Source organism: Pyxicephalus adspersus, chromosome 3 (genome assembly GCF_032062135.1).
Source record: "Pyxicephalus adspersus chromosome 3, UCB_Pads_2.0, whole genome shotgun sequence".
Lineage (NCBI taxonomy): Eukaryota > Metazoa > Chordata > Amphibia > Anura > Pyxicephalidae > Pyxicephalus > Pyxicephalus adspersus.
In genome coordinates this window covers 62872082-62893532 of record NC_092860.1, presented here as the reverse complement: position 1 = coordinate 62893532, position 21451 = coordinate 62872082, and the positions used below count along the sequence as shown (strand labels likewise).

The 21451-nt window shown below is 38.0% G+C and overlaps 1 protein-coding gene across 10 annotated transcripts in view; it reads left to right on the top strand.

Moving 5' to 3' along the window:
- Positions 1-449: 449 nt before the first annotated feature.
- The window catches only part of ADGRL3 (adhesion G protein-coupled receptor L3), an 857880-nt gene continuing 836878 nt past the window's right edge, over positions 450-21451 (top strand). For 9 of the 10 annotated variants that reach the window (XM_072404923.1, XM_072404922.1, XM_072404921.1 and 6 more), the window contains exon 1: positions 450-1161. The gene's annotated coding sequence lies outside the window, so the exon portion shown is untranslated. The remainder of the gene's footprint in view (positions 1162-21451) is intronic. The other variant, XM_072404919.1, reaches the window with a different exon arrangement.

The following is a 21451-nucleotide window of genomic DNA, read 5'->3' as shown; positions in this document are numbered from 1 at the left end:
GATTGTGTGTTTCAAACATTTTTTATATTCATATTATCTACTAGAACCCCTGTTCGGACATATTTCTGTAAGTTACAGGTCTACAGTTTAAAAAAAAAATTCATGAAAAACAGTGGATCACTTTTGGTACAGAAATCTAGACCTCAGTGTAAACGCTTAGGTGGTTAAAATCGTGATTTGCCTTATGTACAAATCCACAACACAGCTGTGTAAACAACCAGATGAGGACGGGTAAAGGTACAGTTGACTCTGTCTTTTCAACATATGGCCTGTATTTTTGGACTGAAATTCGAGAAAAAAAGCTTATGAGGAAAGTTAGATAAACGGACTTATTTGTGAAAAGAAGAATCAGCGTATATGTTTTTACAGACGTGTGCTAGGTGGCGCGAGAGTCCATATTTTTGCGCTTTGATTGGGTTCCATGAGTTCCCATCCCCCGCCTTCTTTTTTCTCTCTGTGCCTTCTGCCTTTCTTCCTTGTTCCCTAGCACTGACAGGCTTGTGTTTGCTATGGCGTCTGCTTGGATCCCTGGACGACTATGAAACAAACCAAGCTGCGGGATTGAAGCATCTCCTTTGCTACCCTGCATTGAGCCGATAAAGCCGCCTTGTCTTGCCCTCATTTTCGTATCTCTTGCCTACACGGACGCATCTTCAGAGATGGCTTATGTCGTATTCGAGTCTTGATAGGTGGATGATGCGTTCTAACAACATTTAAAACAGAAGAAAAGCAGCCACATCTGGACAAATCATTATGACAATAAACGTGCCTGTTTTTTAAGCTGTGGGATCATACGGTAAAAACGAGACAGAACCAGTACGAAATTTTTTCTCTTACGTATAACCAAGATTTTTCCCCCATCACCACAACAGGTAAATCATTCTGCTGCATCTCTGGATATATTTATATGTATTGCTTATTGCTGGACTTTTCGTTTTTTAATACCACTGATTTTATTGGGAAAATAGAGCAGCGGAGGCCTCCGCATCATAATATTGCCTTGCTTATCATTGGAACAGCTTCATCTTCAGCCATAGCGGCTTAGTTCTGCACCTGTGTGTTCCATCACATCCGCCCTGGTGTCTCTCAATGGCTGGGCTGGCACAAGACCTTGTCGCCCATTGTTGAGCTAATGGGACTGAGGAAATTATTATCGAAAAGGTAATTGCATCAATGAGTAAAAGAATCCTTCGTGCACGTATTTGTTTGTGGTGGTGCGCATTCTTCCTGCTATTGGTGAAAATGGAATGACATGTAATAAGGCTATGAATTTTGATGCAAGCTTCCACATCTTTACATAACAACTGGCTTATTTACCTTGCTATCAAAATGATAGGTTAGGCACAAATATATGTGATTTTCGATTCTGTTTAAACGATCATTCAGCTATGTTGACATTTAAGCATATTACCTAATTATAGATTTCATTATATTCATTGGGTATCCTTGGTCTATGCTGTGTTACTATAGAATTTATCGTCACCATCACACCTCACAATTTTTTATCTGCACTATAGTGATGAACAATGTGGGAGGGAAAAATAATTTTCACAATAAAATGTGTCAGCAGAATACATATGGGTGGTGACGTCAGGTAGCTTTCCTATGTGATATGTGTTTTAATAATGGGATCATCTATTAGTTGATTCTCATATATACAGTGAGTTTGGAGAGAGAGAGAGAATATCAATGTGTTATTTTTTTTAGATGGCTGTTTACTGTTTGCTGCAATTTTTATTTTTTTCCCCCATTGTTCTAAGCTTGCGGAATTGTTTCCCAAGCTATATAATTTCGAATTAATTGGATTAATTGGATTTTTTTTAATATTACCTGCTGCACTATGCACATTTATTAATTCACATTATTGCTATGCATTCATTGTGCTACGGTGCCAACCAATTCCTCATCACTTTAGAGAACACATAAGCATTCAGTAAGTACCTGTTTCTAAAGGAGATAAGTCCAATGCCCCTCATCAGTGCAGCAATATGGTTTGTGTATCAAAGGAGTTAATTGCTAACCAGGGGTTATGAAATATATGTGTAGCCAAGTCAGTGATTGGTTGCTCAGGCAGATTAATTTTGACCAAATTGCAGACCCAAGGCAGTGATCCACTGGTGAGCAGAAGATAAAAGCTCTAGAAAAGTACATGCTATTGTTATGGATATTGTGTTGTGATGTGTAACTACACGTTATATTAGGCATAGTACTGCATATTACCTTGTGTGTAAGTGGACTACCAATGGACCATGATGTAGCCAGAAAAGCATATTTCTAAAACTCAACTCATAACCTCAGTGTGTTGCCCCCTAATACATTAGCACTGTAGCTGCAATTAAAAAAATATAAAACCACAATGCACCATCACTTGTGTTACTGTGCTTTACCATAATGCATCATAAAGTGCGTGTTTTTCTGTAATTCCATAGTGTAAAGAGCCCTTTTAGGGATCAGTGGGAGAGAGTAACACACTTACTTTTTGGTGCTTTCAATTATTCTTAATAAGACATAATTTAGGAAAAAAAGTCAGAAAAATAGATAACGATACTTCATTAACAAACATTATAGCAAACAGCAGTATACAGCAAATCAGATACATGATCTACATGCTTTTCTACTTTCTATTTTAAAGAATGCAGCCTCAGAGGGGAGATTGCTGGAGAGGCTTAGATTTGGTAATTAGTGATCACATGACGCTAGCAGATGTGTGATGCAAACACCTAATTGGCATGACACAGGGTGTTACTATGCAGCCTCTATATGCCAAGGTAGAATTGCTAACATCACTGGAGAGTTTCAACTCTAGTTCATTTTGGTGGCACAAATGTATAATAGGAATAAGAAGTTTCACTTCCAAAATTGCTACCTTTTTATTTCAGTGCCAGCATTAGAACCCATAAGGACTTGTATATAGGTCAGGACTGAGGTTTATATCAGATGTATCAAAAATTCAATAATCAATGATCAATAAAGGCAAAGAAAAGCCACTGATTAAGGACTGCCATAGAAACAAACAATTCCCAAAACAAAATTTTTCCCTGATTTTTTTATTTAATGCAAGTGAAAAATGTGTTTTTTTTCCCCAAAAGATTTTTGTATTATACCGGAAATCTTTAAGTGTTAATTGTGTGCATACAGCTTTAGAGCTGTAAATCTGCTGTGTGGTATCTAAGGCTGCTGCCTCCAAGTTTACGTCATAGTAGGTTGGAAGTGATATTTGGAACTATTGCAGTTTTGCTTCTTATTGTTTTCCTTGCTGGTGGCTCAGACAGAAGTAAAGCCCTGCCTTTGGCTTGGCAAGTCATTAGGCAGAGATCTGTTTTAGAGAGACCACAGGTAATACCGACATCCATTTATTTTGCTTTCTGACTGCTTTTTTGGAGTTCAATCCCTCTTATGTATGCCTAAATCCAATCATGCTTTGGCATGGCAGCATATTTTCAAACATAATTTTCATTTTTTCTTTTCATTTTGGCCATTTATGCAAGCAGTATGGCACTTGATCCTTACCTAATTGTACTCTCCACTGTTGAATAGGAAAATTCTAAATATTAATAAATATACAATTTCTGAACTAATGTATAAATAATGGTCTTGGTCAGCTTAGTGGCTATCACCTTTTACTTACAGGTTCTAGTCTCAATTTTGCATGAAGTTTGTATGTTCTTTATGTATTTGCATGCATTTTGTTTGAGTGCTGTTTTTTTCCCACACTCCCCCAAAATACTTGAAGTTTAGGACACTAAACTACATTTTAGTGTTGAGTCCCAGACATTCATTACCTTCTAGAGCAAGCTGTGCATTAATATGCAAAAAGAAACAACTGCAGACTTTGTCTTGGTCATTAAAAAGTTACAAGATGTTGAAGAAGAGCTCACCCCCCCTAAGATCACCCACAACATCAACTGTTCCTGCTTTTTTTTTTTACATTTGTTAGCTAAATCTATATTCGTTAGCCTCTTAAACAGTGTTTGAAAAATTCCTTAGCAGGGCCACTCCTTGTCCAGGTATCATTGTACATTTTTATTAGGCATGGACTGTCTCTCCTATCCTGAGAACCAATGTCACAGAAAATGAAAATGAGGGTAAAGCCACATTTTTGCCACGAGAATAGAAATAAAGAGGAATGAAGGCATGTGTTCTCTTAACAACTTTACTATACCATTTACAAGATTTTTTTTTGTTACATTGAAATGATAACCTTTCACTACTGGTTGAGTCTACAGTAAGTGACATTCAAATCTTCAAACCTTCATATTGAGACATACATGATAACTTGCTGATATGTTCTGTGCATAGTGTACTGTGCACCATGTATTACTGTGTGTGTGGATACTATTGTGCAGTGTGGTCTGACAAACCATTTTTGTCAGAAAATTTGTCACCACGTCCCCAGCTTCCCTATTCCCTATTATGTGCTTATCTGCAGTTCAGCATCAGGCAGGGGATTGTTTTGTTAAACATCATTACTACTGCAATTTTGTAGTGGGTGGGATTTATTTACCTGCACAGGTGTCTTCTCATTACCAGCTTTGATTATGATGAGTATCAGAGTAAGACAGTAGCGCCTTTGAGTGTTGTGGGGATACTTTCTCTCTCAGAGACATGTGAAAAAAAATTTTGTCCTCCACAGGAACAGTATGTGTAATGTGCTGGCTGGCAGTCTAACAACCTCTAATTGTCTCAGAGTGTCTATTATGAGGCTGAATAGTAGTAGACAAAGAATGTAACTAATGTAAACATCAGTTTGTAATCCTGTTGTCAAGGTGTGGAGCTGTCAAAAATTCCATTTGGATTGCATGGAAGCACCCTGATAACAAATAACCAAAGGCTATTTAAAGGCCATTATATAGAGTTAGGTCCATAAATATTTGGACAGAGGCAACTTTTTTTGAATTTTGGTTCTGTATATTACCACAATTATTTTAATTAAAACAACTCAGATGCAGTTGAACTGCAGACTTTCAGCTTTAATTAAGTGGGTTGAACAAAAAGATTGCATAAAAATGTGAGGAAATAAAGCCTTTTTTTACACAATCACTTCATTTCAGGGGCTCAAAAGTAATTGGACAAATTAAAAAGCTGAAAATAAAATGTTCATTTCTAATAAATTGGTTGAAAACCCTTTGCTGGCAATGACAGCCTGTGGCCTTGAACTCATGGACATAACCAGATGCTGGGTTTTCCTCCTTTTTAGTGCTCTGCCAGGCCTTTACTGCAGCGGCTTTCAGTTGCTGTTTGTTTGTGGGCCTTTTTGTCCAAAGTTTAGTCTTCAACAAGTGAAATGCATGCTCAATTGGGTTCAGATCAGGTGACTGACTTGGTCATTCACGAATATTCCACTTCTTTGTTTTAAAAAACTCCTGGGTTGCTTTGGCTGTATGTTTTAGTTCATTGTCCATCTGTATTAAGAAATTCCTCCCAATCAATTTGACTGCATTTAGCTTGATTCGAGCAGACAGTATGTCACTGAACACCTCAGAATTCATTCGGCTGCTTCTGTCCTGTGTCACATCATCGATAAACACTAGTGTCCCAGTTCCACTGGCAGCCATGCAGGCCCAAGCCATCACACTGCCTTCGCCATGTTTTACAGATGATGTGGTATGCTTTGGATCATGAGCTGTTCGACGTCTTCACCATACTTTTTTCTTGCGATCATTCTGGTAAAGGTTGATCTTGGTTTCATCTGTCCAAGGAATGTTTTTCCAGAACTGTGCTTGCTTTTTTAGATGTTTTTGAGCAAAGTCCAATCTAGCCTTTCTATTCTTGAGGCTTATGAGCATGCACTGGCTTTCCTCCGTGAATAGTTAAAAGGCTCACATTTGTTTTTCTTGAACCATATTTTACATAAAGTATCTCTACTATACCTTCCTTCTGATACTTTAGCCAATTCGCCAGTACTTTAGGTATATTATCCAAACCAGAAACATACTAGTCAGTCACTTGGCTTTTAACCTACTGTGTCCTAGCTGTTTTTTTTTTTCTAATAAAAAACACAACATTGTTTTATACATGTAGTTTTTTATTACAATCATTGTGTTTGGTTTATTTCCAGAATTCCTTAAACAGTCTTTACAAATTGCTTTATCTGCTGGCTTGTAAAAAACTGCAGCTGTGAGATATGATGCTGTTTGCATTGGTTGTTACACTCAATTGTTTGTGGCTTTAAGCTTCTTAGACTTTCCCAGAATAGAAGTATATGTGCTGTTTCTGAAGGGTCCCCACCAACTAATAATCTTTAACATTATTTTCTATAACCAGAGGGGCGACAGCAGATTAACCAGAATAAAATGGGGGCCTAAAGAGGAACTAAACTGAAACCTGCAAAAAAAAAATACACTTACTAATCCAGCATGGCAGTCTGATCCATCCGGGGGTGTCCTGCATCGGGTACCGCGTCGTCCCAGAGTCCTTCCCGGGAGCCGCCATCTTGGTTTCTTTATTCAGGTTCTTCATCCTTCATCACCTGACCCAGGCGCGAGATCGGGTGACGTAGGATGGAAAAAAAACTTGCCGATCTCACTGCGCATGCAACGCAGATTCTCGCCCGATATCCGCCCTGAGCTGATTATCGGGCGAGAAAAATTTGACGTGTGTACGTAGCTTTAGTCATAAAGAGATGAATTGTTGGGGGACAGGATTCTAACCAACAATGAAGAATAGTTTTCATAGCAATAGCCGAGAGTAAAAGTGCTAATCGTTTGGTGCCCCTGGTAAATCGGACTCCTAACTCCACTAAACCAAAGACTACCCATTCTGGTGTGAATGGTATGTAGTTCAGTAGATATCCCTGAGTATATTGTGTATATATATTTATACAATATAATATATATATAAAGATTGTACCAATGCTTCCACAACTTCTTAATAAATGGGCATTCCCAGAAATTATGGTATGTAGCCGCTTGGACTCCACATTTGAAACATGCACTCCCATCTGAGCGACCCATATAATAGGGTCTCTGAGGTGAGATATAATTCCTATAGAAAAGTCGAAAAAACATTTCCTTTTATTGAACTGCCGGAATAGCCTTTCAGGATAGCCTGTACATTTGCAGGATTTTTTAAAACCGGTAAATTAGGAAAATGAGCCTGCCATTTTGCCATGCTTACCCTAGCTAGACGTTTAATAGTTTAGGTCAGTTCTAAGGAACTCATACAATTTAGAGATAGCTTTTGTGGGAACCTGAGGGGACAACAACATCTTATCTAATGAATTATTCCAATCTTGAGGAGCTAACTGTCTAGCAACCCTTACAGCATGCACCCTTACTTGAATTAGTAAGAAAATGCTGTCCGCCATAAAGGGGAACCTGTTCTTTAACTCTGAAAAAAAATTATGCCTTCTGGGTGTCAGGATCAAATAGTAATCTGACTGAAGTAAGACTTCCGTTAGCCCATGTTGTTAACAAAAAAAAGGCGTATCCAGACGTGAATTCAGCATTGCCTGCAAGGGGGAGATATAATGAAGTATGAGCATTAAGTGATTCAGATTTCCGTAGGAAGCGCCAGAGTTGCCACAGAGAATAAATTAATAAGCATTAAGGAATAGTAACCTGGGAAAGGTGATCATTTTATTGGCACCACTCATCCCATTAAGGAGAGTGTGAGGGATGCCCACATTTTAGAGTCGTTGTTCATTGATTGTATAGCTTTCGTGAAATTCAGAGTGTAAAGTTTTGCAGGGTTTTTGGGAATCATTACTTCAAAGTACCGGGATGGGATTTAGCCCATTGAAATAGAAATAACGTACTCCAGCTTGGTTTGTGTTCGGGAAATATAAAAAGGGCCACAGACTTATCAAATTTTATGGTATAACTGACATTTTTTGAAATTCCTGAAATGTGGACATGATAAAGCGTAAGGATTCTTTTGGGTTTGCAAGAAACAACAGGATATCATCTTAGGTTCATCAAAGGTTGTGAGAGCTGATTGTTTACAATAAAATGAGTTGTGGGGTGGGGTATTTAAAAATTTTATATAGGTTTGAAAGCGCATGCCGAATTGTCTATGAGCGAGCAGTAAGTGTAGATAGGGCCATAGTGTTTTATTGAAAGCTTTTTCTGCAGTAAGATTTAGAAGTACATGGTTTTTATTATACTTAAGTGTTGTTGCAGCAATGGCTGTACGTATTCCAATTGAAATATGTATGTTTCTAAGGAATCCCAGTTGATGTGTAGTCAATTGAGCAGGTAGTGTAGGTTTCAAGCGACCTGCCATAATTCTTGCTAATACTTTAAAATCAGTGTTAAGTAAGGCAATTGGCCTATAGGAAGAAAGGCCCTCAGTGCTCATTTCAATGGGTGAAATTTGGAAAAGATATTTGGTTATCTAAGATACCGTTATAAATTTCCAACAATAAGGGGGAGAGAGAAGATTCCAGTGGTTTCAAAAAATCAGCTGGTAATCCATCTGGGCCTGGGGTTTTATTTAAAGGAAGGGTTTTAATAGCTTTCGCAATCTCTTCAATTCGTTTTGGGGCATTTAAATGTTTTTGCTGAGGTGTTGACAGAGTTGGCAAGTCCACTTTTTGCAAAAACTCTGCTATATCAGCTTCTGCAGGAGATTGTGCAGAGTAAATTTGCGTGTAGTAAGTTTCAAAAATACTAAAGATGTCATCTTGCTTATGACATTTGACACCCGAGGAATTTCATAAAGTGTGAATGGAGCACTTGGGTTTCTGTGGAGATGCTAAATTAGCTAAAAGAGATCATGTCTTATTTCCCTATTGATAAAAGTTATATTTAGTATTACATGCTTTAAATAATGCATTGATGTGTAAACGATTATCTAAAATATTTGCTGCTTGTAACCAGGCTTGTCTGTTAGAGTCCCTGGGGTCAAGCATATATATGAGTTCTGTGGGCTGCTGCTACATTGTCATATAAAGATTTGCATACTTTTTTATTTTTGCTCTTTGTCTAATCACATAGGATGAAATCTGGCCTCTCATAACTGCTTGTCCTGTTTCCCAAAGCAAGACTGGATCATCCCAGTGTTGGATGTTGTCATCCTGGAAATTAGCCCAGGATGTTATTAAAAAGGTTTGGAATGCTGGGGAGGAGGAAAGATATTAGGGGAAGTGCCATCTAGGAGATTGAGTAATTGGATGTGCCAATTTTAATTTCATTAATACTGGGACATGTTCGGATAAAAAAATTGGATGATATACCGTTCTCGAGATTTTGTGAAAAAGTGAATCAAGGGTTAAGAAAAATCAATGCGGGAAAAAGTCTTATGTACCTTGGACCAACAAGAATAATCTCTGAGTTGGCTTGTGTGTTCTCCAGGGGTCTAAAAGTGACAATGATTCCATAAAAGTTTACAGTACACTTGAACAGGGAGCAGAGTGTGCTTCTAATTTATCCACATTAGGGTCTGGGGCCAAATTAAAGTCCCTTCCTATTATTAAGTTTGGAAAATCACCTGATAAGGTCATTCTGAAATTTGTAGGAAAAATTGGGCATTAGCACCAATAGGTGCATAGATGTTAAGAAGGGAGTAGGTGGTACCCTGAAAAACTATTTTAAATATTAGCGTGAGTTCTGGTCTATATGTACATCAATTATTTAGTTAATGATTTACGAAAGATTATAGCCACCCCTTTTTTCTTTTTGGAGTAGAAGGACGCAATCACCTCACCAACCTAGGACCCTGGGAGACGCAATGTGTCTCCTGTTTTAAGATTGTAACTCAGTCTTGCCAGGAAAGCCCCCAAGTACTGATTCTGGGTTCTAGATAATGGTGACAAAAATAAATCCTCAAAACAAAAAGAAATAACAAACAGGAATCTCTTCTTAAATGCAGCAGAAGAGAGTGTTGAAGCAACTAACCCTCCAATTTGTAAGCTCGCACAAACAGTAACTGACAGGACAGCCCATGTTGTAGATGGTTAAAGAAGAGACTGTGTGTCCTGCAGACAATAACTTCTAGAGACTGCAGCTGGCAACTTCAGGCAATCAAACAGGTAAGAACAGTGAGGAGTGCTCAGGCCACGTGGCCAAGATGGCTGCCAATGACTTACGCCTGTGAGTTAGAGCACTGACTCCGGGCTTCTAGTTGATCCTGTGCTCCGGCGCGCGGCTCTGCTGGTGCTGAGGGTGAAAAGGAGCTTGCAGGGACAAGGTGAGAAGAAAAAAAAATACTCCACAGCCGTGCCGATTTCTAGAAATAGTAGCGGGACACGCTGGAGCTCTGTTAAAATGGGGGCTATGTTTTTAGCTCCACCCCTGGAAGTCCTATCCTTTTTTATAAAAAAAAAAAAGGGTGTTGCCCATAAAAATACAACAACATTTTGACTCTACATAAAAGGGTTGTCTACCCTTTTATGTAAAGTGAAATTTCTGAGTTTAGGTGCGCTTTAAGTCAATAGCAAAGAGCATTCCTAGAAACACTGTTAAAATAGAACCCAAAGTAATAGTTGCATATTCCAACTTAGTTTTGTATTTACAAAGAGTAAATTATGTTATAAATAGCTGGGATTAAAGGAATCAAGTAAGTATTAGCACTGCCTTGTTGAACAACCCTGTTCAAGTAAAGCAGGCATAAATTTGTAATAATATTTTTTCCAAACAAGACCAAAGTATGTTGAAATAAAAATATACATTAGGTCAAACTATTATCTTAGAGAATTATTCATTTCTGTTTGAGGATTTTTATCTTTAATTTTAAATTCCTGTGTTTGTTCCCCATGTTGATTTCTAGCAATGTTATTTGAAATTTAACAGATTTGTGAAGCAGCAATTTTAAGTCAATTTTGTGTGTGTCTGATTAGTTAACAAGTCTCCTTATCACACAGGTCTCTTGTGAGATAACACTGCCAAGGGGGGTTTTCTGAAATCAGCTAAGATTTTGTACGATAAATATTAAACGATGTGCAGTAGATGGAACAATAATAGAATAGCAATGACAAAACACCAGGATCTTATGGATTACATCCACTTAAACTGAGCTCAGTTACCATAAAGCCATTGTTGCCAATTGTAGAGACTCTTTAATCACTGGCATGGTACCAGTGGATTGACAGAGGGAGCAAAATTATCAAGTAACTACAGACCGGTAAGTTTAACTTCCATAGTTGAAAAGGTCCTAGAGAGTTTGATAAAAGAAACTCATGGAGGAGTTTCTGCTAGAAAAAATATATTTAGGTGATAGTCAGCAAGGATTTAAGAAAAACCAAAGTTGTCAAACAAATTTACTCCTTATGAGGAAGTAAGAAAACAGGTAGAATGTGGAGAAGCAGTTGATATAATGTGCTTTGCTAAAGCATTTAACACAGTTCTCCACAGACAGTTAATATGCAAGTTATGGTCAATGGGTTTAGAAAAGTCAATCTGAAATACCTATTTCTCCACTAGTAAGAAAATCTATAAAAAAAGTGTCACCTAAAAAAATAAAAAAGACAGATGATACCCAAAACAGCCTACATTTTACTGTCCATTTTGTTTAATTAATTTTGATGCTAAAATCTTATCCAAAAGTTTGGCTGAAAGATTACCTAAATTTCTACCTTCGCTGAGCGCTCGTGTACAGGGGGAATTTGTTTGGGGTAGGTCAGCTGTTATAAACATTTCGCTAAACAACATCATACTGAGAATGGGTACAACAACCATACTGAGAATGGGTATTGTAGCCATAAAAAGTTTATTAGTGTTCAATTGCTTTTCATTGTCCATAGGCCTTAATGGCATATTAGTTGCAGTGTTCTCCCCAGAAATTTTTTTCAGCCGGGTGGTAGGAAGCTATAGGCGGGTGGTGAAAAAAGGGGATGTGGCAAAACACGGCAAATTTAGTGCACCCAGTTGTTTATGCCATGGGTAGCCAGTAACCTCTTATTGTTTCAGTGTTCTACCTTCTCCCAATTATTTGTTACAACTTTGTAATGCCTGCCCCATTAGTATATCCAATTTTTCTATTCTATGTATTTTGCCACAACTGTCCTATGCCGTGTATTCTGACCCAACTTACTAGTGTTCTAAGTTTTAAGAGTGCATTCCTTTGTAGTAGTGTAATAGTATAATGAATGTGGTGTAGCAAGTGAGTCTTAGCTCATATTAGCAGCAAAAAAACATTTACCCCTTCTGAGTGACTTCTGGCAACTGCTAGGCACCTAGGATTGGTAACAGGCCATAAGTGCTGGGCACCTAGGATTGGTAACAGGCCCCGTGCATCCGAGGATGAGAGCTGCCGAGAGCTGGGCGGGGTATTCAAATCAGCCGGGCAGAGCAACCGGCTAAAAACCTCTGGGGAGAACTATGAGTTGATAGGTACAAATCTACAATAAACTTGTTAGCATACCTAGTTTCTTATCTAAAACTATTTTACCACAAAGAGTTAATTAACAAGGATGATCACTTTCGCCATTTCTTTTCAATATAGCCTTATAATCATTGGTCCCTGATTAATAGAAGTGTGGTGAAACAACTCAGCTTTATTGGTCTCACAATAGGGACTTTATCTTCCTCCATATACAGTTTAAATTACCCCCACTGGATTCTAAATGTAATGATGACTTTGGTGTCACTCGCTTTCTTGGAAAATGGAATGCATTTATTGACAAAGGGTTAATAAAAGCTGAACAGTCTGGTATATATGACACATTCTAATACCCCACCTGGTAAATTCTGATAAATGTTGTTTCTCCTTCTTACTTTTCCCCCTTCTTGAGGCTTAAAATTGTTTGTTACTGGTATATCACCAATTTATCTTATGTCCATCCTGTTATCACTATTTTGTTTGCAATTTTGTTTATCTTGAATTTAAATCTTTAAATTTTTAATTTATTTACAGTAAAATATTGCTGCAACTTATTTGTCCTTTAAAAGTTTATATATATATTTTAAAAAACCCAATAACATTTTGTTTAAAATAAAAGTAAAAGTAAAAGGACATCAACATGGGAACAACATTAGGATAAACCTTGAAAATTATTCCAATATAACAATAGTAAAAACTTCTGGTCCTAGCAAGAAAAGTTAAATTTATTAAACACCATCTTTTGTACTATGTATCCAAAAGAAAAATGGCAGGGCTCAAATCCAAAATGAGAATAGTATTGGTATATATGGTTAGAACCACAATGGCTCAAAAATGATATGATTCAGCAACAATTACCGTATTTTTCGGACCATTAGACGCTCCGGACTATAAGACGCACCAGGTTTTCCGCACGGGAAAACAAGAAAAAAAAAATTCATTTGATGAGAACTCATAGAAACAACCATAATAACTGTTGGTCCCTGCAAGAGCGAGCAACTCAGTTGTCTCTAAACAAAAGGAGAGGAAAAGGGTGATTACATGGGTGCAGGTGTATGGGCTTGGAAGGAAAGGGGCGGGTTGGGGGGAGGATGAGTAAGGATACTGTGAGGTGGAATGGTGCACAGTAAGGTTCGAGGGGCTATCCTCTGAGGGTGGGGGGCAAGGACTGGGGAATTTAACCATGAGGGGTTTAAGGCACCAAATGGTGTCAGAACTCAGGTCACACTGAGAAGCCTAGGTGGGGGAAGTAAAAACCTGCAACAGAATGGGCGGAGCCCCTACCCCCACCCTGCAACAGAATAGGTGGGCCCCCACCCCTCAACTATATTGAGTAGTAAAAGTAAATACAAATATACCTGCACTAGACCATTTAGTCCCAAACCAGTAGTAACAAAAGGGGAACAACTTAGAAAAACTAAATCTTAACCCATAGAAAAAAACACAGTTATAGTTACTACGCCACGCCAATGGCTGAGACATGTTAAAATTCACTCATTCTCCAAAGTCTCACTATGGATCCCAAAGTGGGGTAGTGGCAGCTTTTAGCAAGTTCGGGCACTTCTTTTTGGCATAGCACAGAAAGAATGGGCTTCAGTGCTTTGAGGAGCAGTAACATGGCAGGAGAGTTCCTGGAAAAGTTGTATCTCAGAGTCGATTTTTTAACTGCAAAGGAATAAACACGGCATATTACATTGCCTGGTCAGCCTTGATTCTTAGGACCTGATTTATTAAAGTTCTCTTACTGTCCACGCACATGCGCAGTCCCCAGTCCAAAATTCCTTTAGTAAATCAGCCCCCGAAATCTTTATTGAGGAGGACTGGGAGGGTGCATGGGGCTGTGCTTTATCCTTAATTAAAAACTGCCTTCACTCAATACAACACATTACATGGTATATAATTTTGATAATTTCCACCATTAAAGTGTTAGAGGTGCTCCTATTCCCCAACTGATTTATATTTTCTTTTTCTACCCAAAAATTGGAGCTAGATAAATTGGGTTTTAAAAAACACTGTTATTTGTTTCTAAAACAGAGAAATCTTCATTTTACATAGTACACCAATTACTGTCCATACGTTGTCACAATCAAAAAAATCAGTACCACAAAGATGGAAGCCAAGAATTGTGATTTGAAACCTCAGATGGCAAAAAAACATGGGGAGCACAGCCCAATCACAGCTTATATCAAACAACTTAGATATTTCTCACAATCAATCTAAAACATTCCTTTCACCTCCACATATATATTGACGTATTAAAACCAATTGCATATATTTGTAGGAAAGTATAGAAAAATCTCATACACCCAACTCCATTACTACCCACTAAACCGAAAATATACACCTATAATGCTGAAAATAATATGCCGAACCCAGTACTCACTGTCAAGTGTTCTTTTTTTTTCAGCCGGGTGGGGGGGAAAACTGTAGCCAGGTGGTAAAAAAGTGGGCGGGGCTAGACACAGCACATTTAGAGCTCCTAGTTATTTATGCCATAGGTAGCCAGTAACCCCTGCTATTGTGAGTTCTACCTATCCGCTATACTTTGTTCCAACTTTCTAATGCCTGGCTTGTTAGAATGTACAATTTTTCCAATTTTTGTGTATTATGCCCCAACAGTCCAGTGCTGTGTATTTTAATCCAACTCCCTAGTGTTCCATGTTTTAACCTCCTGGGCGGTAACCCCGAGTCACACTGGGGGTAGATAAACCAATGGGAAGTAATAGTAAATTGCTACTTACCTGATCCGCCGGCGTCCTGCATCATCCTTCTCTGCGATGTCTGTCTTCTTTCTTTCTTCGGCCGGCTTCCTCTGCACTTGATGGGTCACCGGGGAGTTCCCGGTGACATTGGTGCGTGGGGATGTTGCCGGCGGGGTGGGAAATTCAAATCCATTTGTATTGCATTCAATACAAAATAACTGTATTGAATGCAATACAGTGGATTTATGTGTAAAAGCAGTTCATTGTCTTTCATAAACATTTATTTTACAGTGTAATATAATAAAAAAAAATTAAATTTTTAATATAATAAAAAAAAAATTTTATTTATTATTTTGACATGATTTTCTGTTTCAAACTTTTTCATACTCATACTAATATATTATTCTGTAAAATAAATTTTCGTGCAAAACAATGTACCACTTTTAGACACATAAATCCGGACAGAAATTAACCGCCCAGGAGGTTAATAGTGTAATCCCTTGTAGTATTGTAATATTGTGATCAATGTGGTTTATACCTAGGTAACACAAAGAGCATCATGCATTTGATTGCAGATGGGGGCAGGACAGCCAGTGCCCTCCTCATCACTGTCAAAAACAAAAACGTTCTGTGAAATGTAACCACCTGCAGTATGATAGCTGTGTGTGTAAAGTCTGCTTGTCAGATTCTGCAGCCTAAAAACTCATTGGCCCTGATTTAATAAAGTTCTCCAAGGCTGGAGAGAATACAATTTTATCAGTGAAGCTGGGTGATACAGCAAACCTGTAATGGATCTGGACCAGGATTCAAAACATTTGCTAACAAATAACTAACAAATAGCTTGATTTTAGGAAATCCATTCCAGGTTTGCTCAATTACTCAGCTTCACTTATGAAACTGTGTTCTCTCCAGCCTTGGAGAACTTTATTAAATCAGGGCCATTGTGTTCAATCCTTCAGATCTCCTAAATTGTTGGTTGTAATTACCTAAAATTTTAAGGGTACACAGGGGACTCTCAAAGCTACTAATACCCAACATTCTTTTTTTAATTTCAAGAATTTCAAAAAATGGGGATCACAAGTTTCAAAACTTTTGGAAATTGAACATTTGGGTTGCTGTTTTATAGGAAAGTGCACCTAGGAGCCTAAAATTGAAAATGCAATTTAAGGACCCCCGGGTCCACTTACATAGCAAGAAACATTGTGGTGGGCCCCCCTAAATATTTTACCTACCTTTCACCAAACTATAGTTGTAGTACTATGGTGGCCTTTCTGCTTCTGTTCTTTGAATCCCAATTTATCTGGAATGGGGAGGTGCAGGAAACTGAAATGTAGGTGCAAGTGGGAAACATGTATATAGCCCTCAAATTTCATTAGCATGGCCACATCAGAACATAAAAAAGTCTGCCCATCAAACTGTCCACTTCCCTACCTTGAACCCTAATTTCTCTAGAACAGAGAGGTGCAGATAAACAGAATCATAGGTGCAAGTGAGGGGACACTTGTGGCTAACACCCCCAAACTTTTATCACCATGGCATCATTACATAAACTCTGCCCATCAAAGCACGCTACCCTGTTACACATGACTGTACCCTACCAGTATCTGAACCCCAATTTTGTTTTGAGGGCAGAGTTTTTTTATGATCTGATGATGCTATTGTGATAAAAATTTTAGTGGGTGCTGCACCTCCCCATTCCAGAGAATGGTGTTCAAGTGTTAGAAGTGGGCTGTAATGTGTAACAGGGCAGTCGTTTGCCATAGTAATGAAATTTTAGTGTGGGGGGTTATCCAAAGGTGCTACATTTTCGGCGTAGTACACCCCACCATTATAGAGAAATTTGGGTTCAAAGGAGAAGCAGACAGGGTAACATAGTATGATAGTTATAGATTTGTGAGAGATAAGTATAATTATTTATTTATAAGTATAAATATTTAGGGGCCCCATCCCAATGTTTCTTTCAATGTAAATGGCTCCGGTGGTCCCCAATTTGCTTTTTTAATTAAGGACTCCAAGGCGCACTTGCTTTTAATACTGCAACCCCAGTGTTGTATTTTCACAAGATTTTATAATTCTGATCCCCATATCATGAAATTTGCTCAATAGCTCCCCTCCTTATACACGAATTGGTACTTGGCCGTGTGACGTCACTTCTGGCACACGTGTCGGCCCAGGGATGTAAACATACACTCGTGGGTGAGGCATCCCATCTATCAGAGACTGAAAGATGTCATCTGACAGATTACCTCCTCAGTAGAGGGAAACTATGTGACAATGGGAACTAGCAAACCACTAAAAGATCAGAATAAATACATATTGTGATTATACATTTGTACAATATGATATCATGCACAAATTTGTCAGTACATGAATTAGATGACACAAACTAGTTTTGTTAGCTATGTAAACAACTTTGAACAACGATACTGCAAAAAAAACCAAAATGCATAGTTTTTCCCAGTCCCTTGAGTCCCCGCCCAGCTCTAAAGGTGCGTACACACTTCCAATTTTTATCGTTCCAATCGAACGACGAACGATCGATTGGGCAAAAAATCGTTCGTAAAAAAGTAACCAACGACGCCGACGAACGAGGAAAATTGTTGGAAACGAACGACCGGACCGGCGGATCGGATTGGGCGACGATCGTTGAACATCGTTCGTGTGTACGGTCGTTCGTTGATCGTCCATGTTCAGAGCATGCGTGATGAACGAACGTCCGTTCACTTTCCTGTCGTGCACATAGTTCCTCTATCGCTTAAACGATCGTATCTAGTGTGTGTACAATATCTACGAACGATCGTGTCGTTACCTCTATGTGCAGGATCGGTGCTATACGATCGTTCATATATATCGTGCAGGAACGTTCGTCATTCGTTTTCCGACGATAATAAATGAAAGTGTGTACGTAGCTTAATCCTCCGAACGGACAATGGAGAGGCTACCCGTTCTTAGCTGTCAATCATTCAGAGGATTCCAGCTGCTGATAAGAGCCGGTCGGAGAGAACAGCACAGCTATGATTAGATCGGGACACAGGCTGTCCCTCCCCAATCTGATAGCTTGTGCTGAGTCTTATTTTGAAAAAAAACAAAACAAAAACCTTGTGTAACAATCTATCTTCCTAGTGGGCTTGTGTAATAATGTCATCTGCAAACTAAGTGTGTGTGTGTGTGTGTGTGTCTCTGCATGTCACATTCTGCACCCTTACAACTCTCTGTGTAAACCTCTATATCTCCTAAACAGTATGTCATAGAGACCTGAAATTTTCAGGGTGCACAGGGAAAACTCATAGTTAGAAGTAACCACAATTTCAACACACAAGGTTTTATGAATTTCATGAAATGGGGATCAGAATTGTAAAATCTTGTGAAAATATAACATTGGGGTTGCTTTTTTTAAAAGCAAGTGTGCCTAGGAATTCTTAATTGAAACTGCAAATTGGGGACCCCCGGGGCCACTTACATAAAAAGGAGCCTTGAGGTGGGGCCTCTAAAATGATACCTACCTGTCACAAATCTCTACCTGTCATACTATGTTACCCTGATCTGCTTCTCTTCTTTAAATCCCAATTTCCCTAGAATGGTGGGGTGTACAAAATCAAAAATAAAGGTGCAGTGGGGGGACACCTTTGGCTAACCCTCCCACCACCACTAAAATTTAATTACTATGGTATCATCAGAACTTGAAAAACCCCACCATAAAACACACTGCCCTGTTACACATTAATGCCCACTTCAATGACTTGAACCCCAATTTCTCTGGAATGGGGAGATGTAGGAAACTGAAAACGTATGGGAAAAGTCTGTAGATGACATCCCCTAAAATTTATTACCAAGGCATTATTAGAACATAAAAAACTGCCAATCAAAACGTAACTGGGGTTTAGTTACTGGTGAGGTACAGTCATGTGTAACAGGGCAGTGTGTTTTGATGGACAGAGTTTTTTATGTTGTAATGATGCCATGGTAATTAAAGTTTAGGGGGGGTAGTAGCCACCTATAATTTTGTTTAACTGCACCTCTCTGTTCTAGAGAAATTCAGGTTCAAGGTAGGGAAGCAGAGAGTTTGATGGGCAGAGTTTTTTTATGTTCTAATGATGTCATGCTAATGAAATTTTAGGGCGGGGGTTATACATCTGTTCCCCACTTGCACCTCCTTTTTTAGTTTCCTGCACCTCCCCATTCCAGATAAATTAGGGTTCAAAGAACCTTGTAAAAGGTAGGTAAATAATCAAGAGGCCCCATCCTCTTTGGGGCCTCTTTGATTGTTAGTTGATAAAAAAATTATTCCAGAAGGAGGCTGATGGATATTTGAATTGAAAGGGCTGCCAGGGTTTAATCTATTGAGTCATTCCTGTGGGATTAAATTTACATTATATATTGTACCAACATTTTTCTTTTTGATACATCCATACAATGTATGATTGAATTTCTCATGTGCATTGTGATTGCCCTAAATTGTGTCCCAATCTATGGGTTGTGGGTGCTGCCCAGATGACACAGGGGTTATTGCTAATATCCACTGTTAATTATGAATGAATTCATTGTATTATTTAGATATATTTTCATACATTTAGTGTTTCTTTGCAGTATAGTTGTTCAAAGTTGTTTATGTAGCACACTCCTATGTTAATAAATATGTCATATAGCCAATTGTCCTGATATTTAAAAGGCTAGTTGGTTTCATCCTATCTATGTATTGACAAATATGTGCATGATATCATGTGGAACAACTGTTTGTATAATCACTATATGTATTTATTCCTCTGTATTAGTCGTTTGCTGAGAGGTTCCTATTGTTACATGTAGCCCCCCTCTATTGAGGATGTTATCTGTCAGATGATGTCTTTTAGTCTCTGATAGGATGCAGCACCCACCTGGCAGAGCAGGGGGAGTGTATGTTTACACATGGACTTGGGCTGATCAGTTCAGCTTATAAGGAGGGGAACGTTGGAGCATTGGGCGCTGTACCTATTTAACAAGGCTACTCAGTCTGGATACCTAAGGCATGGAGGTGGGTGGCTGTGTACTAGACAGTCTCTGGGGCTAGTAATTGCCGTGGATATGGAGGAAAGTGGCCTTTCTGATAAGTTTTGAGATAGTGAGTACCTGGTTTTGGAACATTATCTTCAACAATATAGACAAATAGTTTCTGTTTAATGGATAGTAATAGAGTTAGGTGTATGGGAGTTTCCTATGTTTTCCTATGTAGTCTATACAAATAAAAATATATGCTAAGGGTTTTAATATGTGTCTATATATGCAGCTTAGAGGAATGTTCTGGATGAATTCTGAATAATGGTTATGTTTATTAATTTAAGCTGTGCTTGGGCTGTGCTTCCCTACGGGCTTGGGCTGTGCTTCCCTACGGGCTTGGGCTATCTCATTTGAGGTTTCAGGTCCCAATCCTTGGCTTTCCTCTTTGTGATACTGACTTTTCTACAAGATTGCGACGACGAATGGACAGTAATTGGTGTACTATGTGAGTTTTTTTGATTGTTGTTATTTCATGATGGAAAATATTTTTTTAATGTTGCTATATTGTTAAAAATGTTAAGCAATATAATATATATATATATATATATATATATATATATATATATATATATATATTTAGGCTTCCCCCAAGAACAGAATAAAAAGTATTTTTTAATTAACAATTTAATTAACAATTAACAAACTGCTTAAATAAAGAAAGAAAAGCTGTTTTTTTGAGAAGAATGTATTCAGTGGGTTATATTTCACAGCACACAACACATGTTTGAGTTCAAAAAGTACATTTAAATTCTAGGTCCATCCCCGTTAGTAAATTTGAGATGTTGGACCTACACACTAGACAAAGTAATCCCTGTTTAACTAAAGGTGTAATAAAAAAAGCAGTAACGTATCTTGTCCCGACGCACTTCGTATAACGGGCTTCAGCAGGGGATCTGCGACTTACGACTGTACATAAGGATAACATACATATATATATATATATATATATATATATATATATATATATATATATTAGAAAATGTTATCTGTCCACAAATTTCATATAGTGCATAATATATACATAGATATGTTCTGAACTTATAGCTACATAAATCTGTATTTAAGTGCATGCAAGAATTATAAATGTGTAGTGGTGTTTCTTAGCATTATAAAATTATTACATTCTTAAGCTATATCGGATGTCTAAAAATACTAATATACATTGGTTGTGGTGTTTAATAATGAACTAGATTAGTGGAGCTTAAAGTAAATCCAAATTTATATAAATGAAATGTGGTAAATGACCAATGGTATATTCTGTTGCAAATATTTCTTAGTCCAATGTATTGGATTACTTGTGTGTAGTACTTACTTGTGGTGGATTGTTAGTAAATTCTTACAGGGATTATCATTTCATCGAGTAGGTATGGATATTTTTCTAGGTAATTGCTAAAAGATGAGAAAGGATAGTAAATTAATTCAGGTTACATGATAGGGGGTTTGAAAAAAAAAAAAAA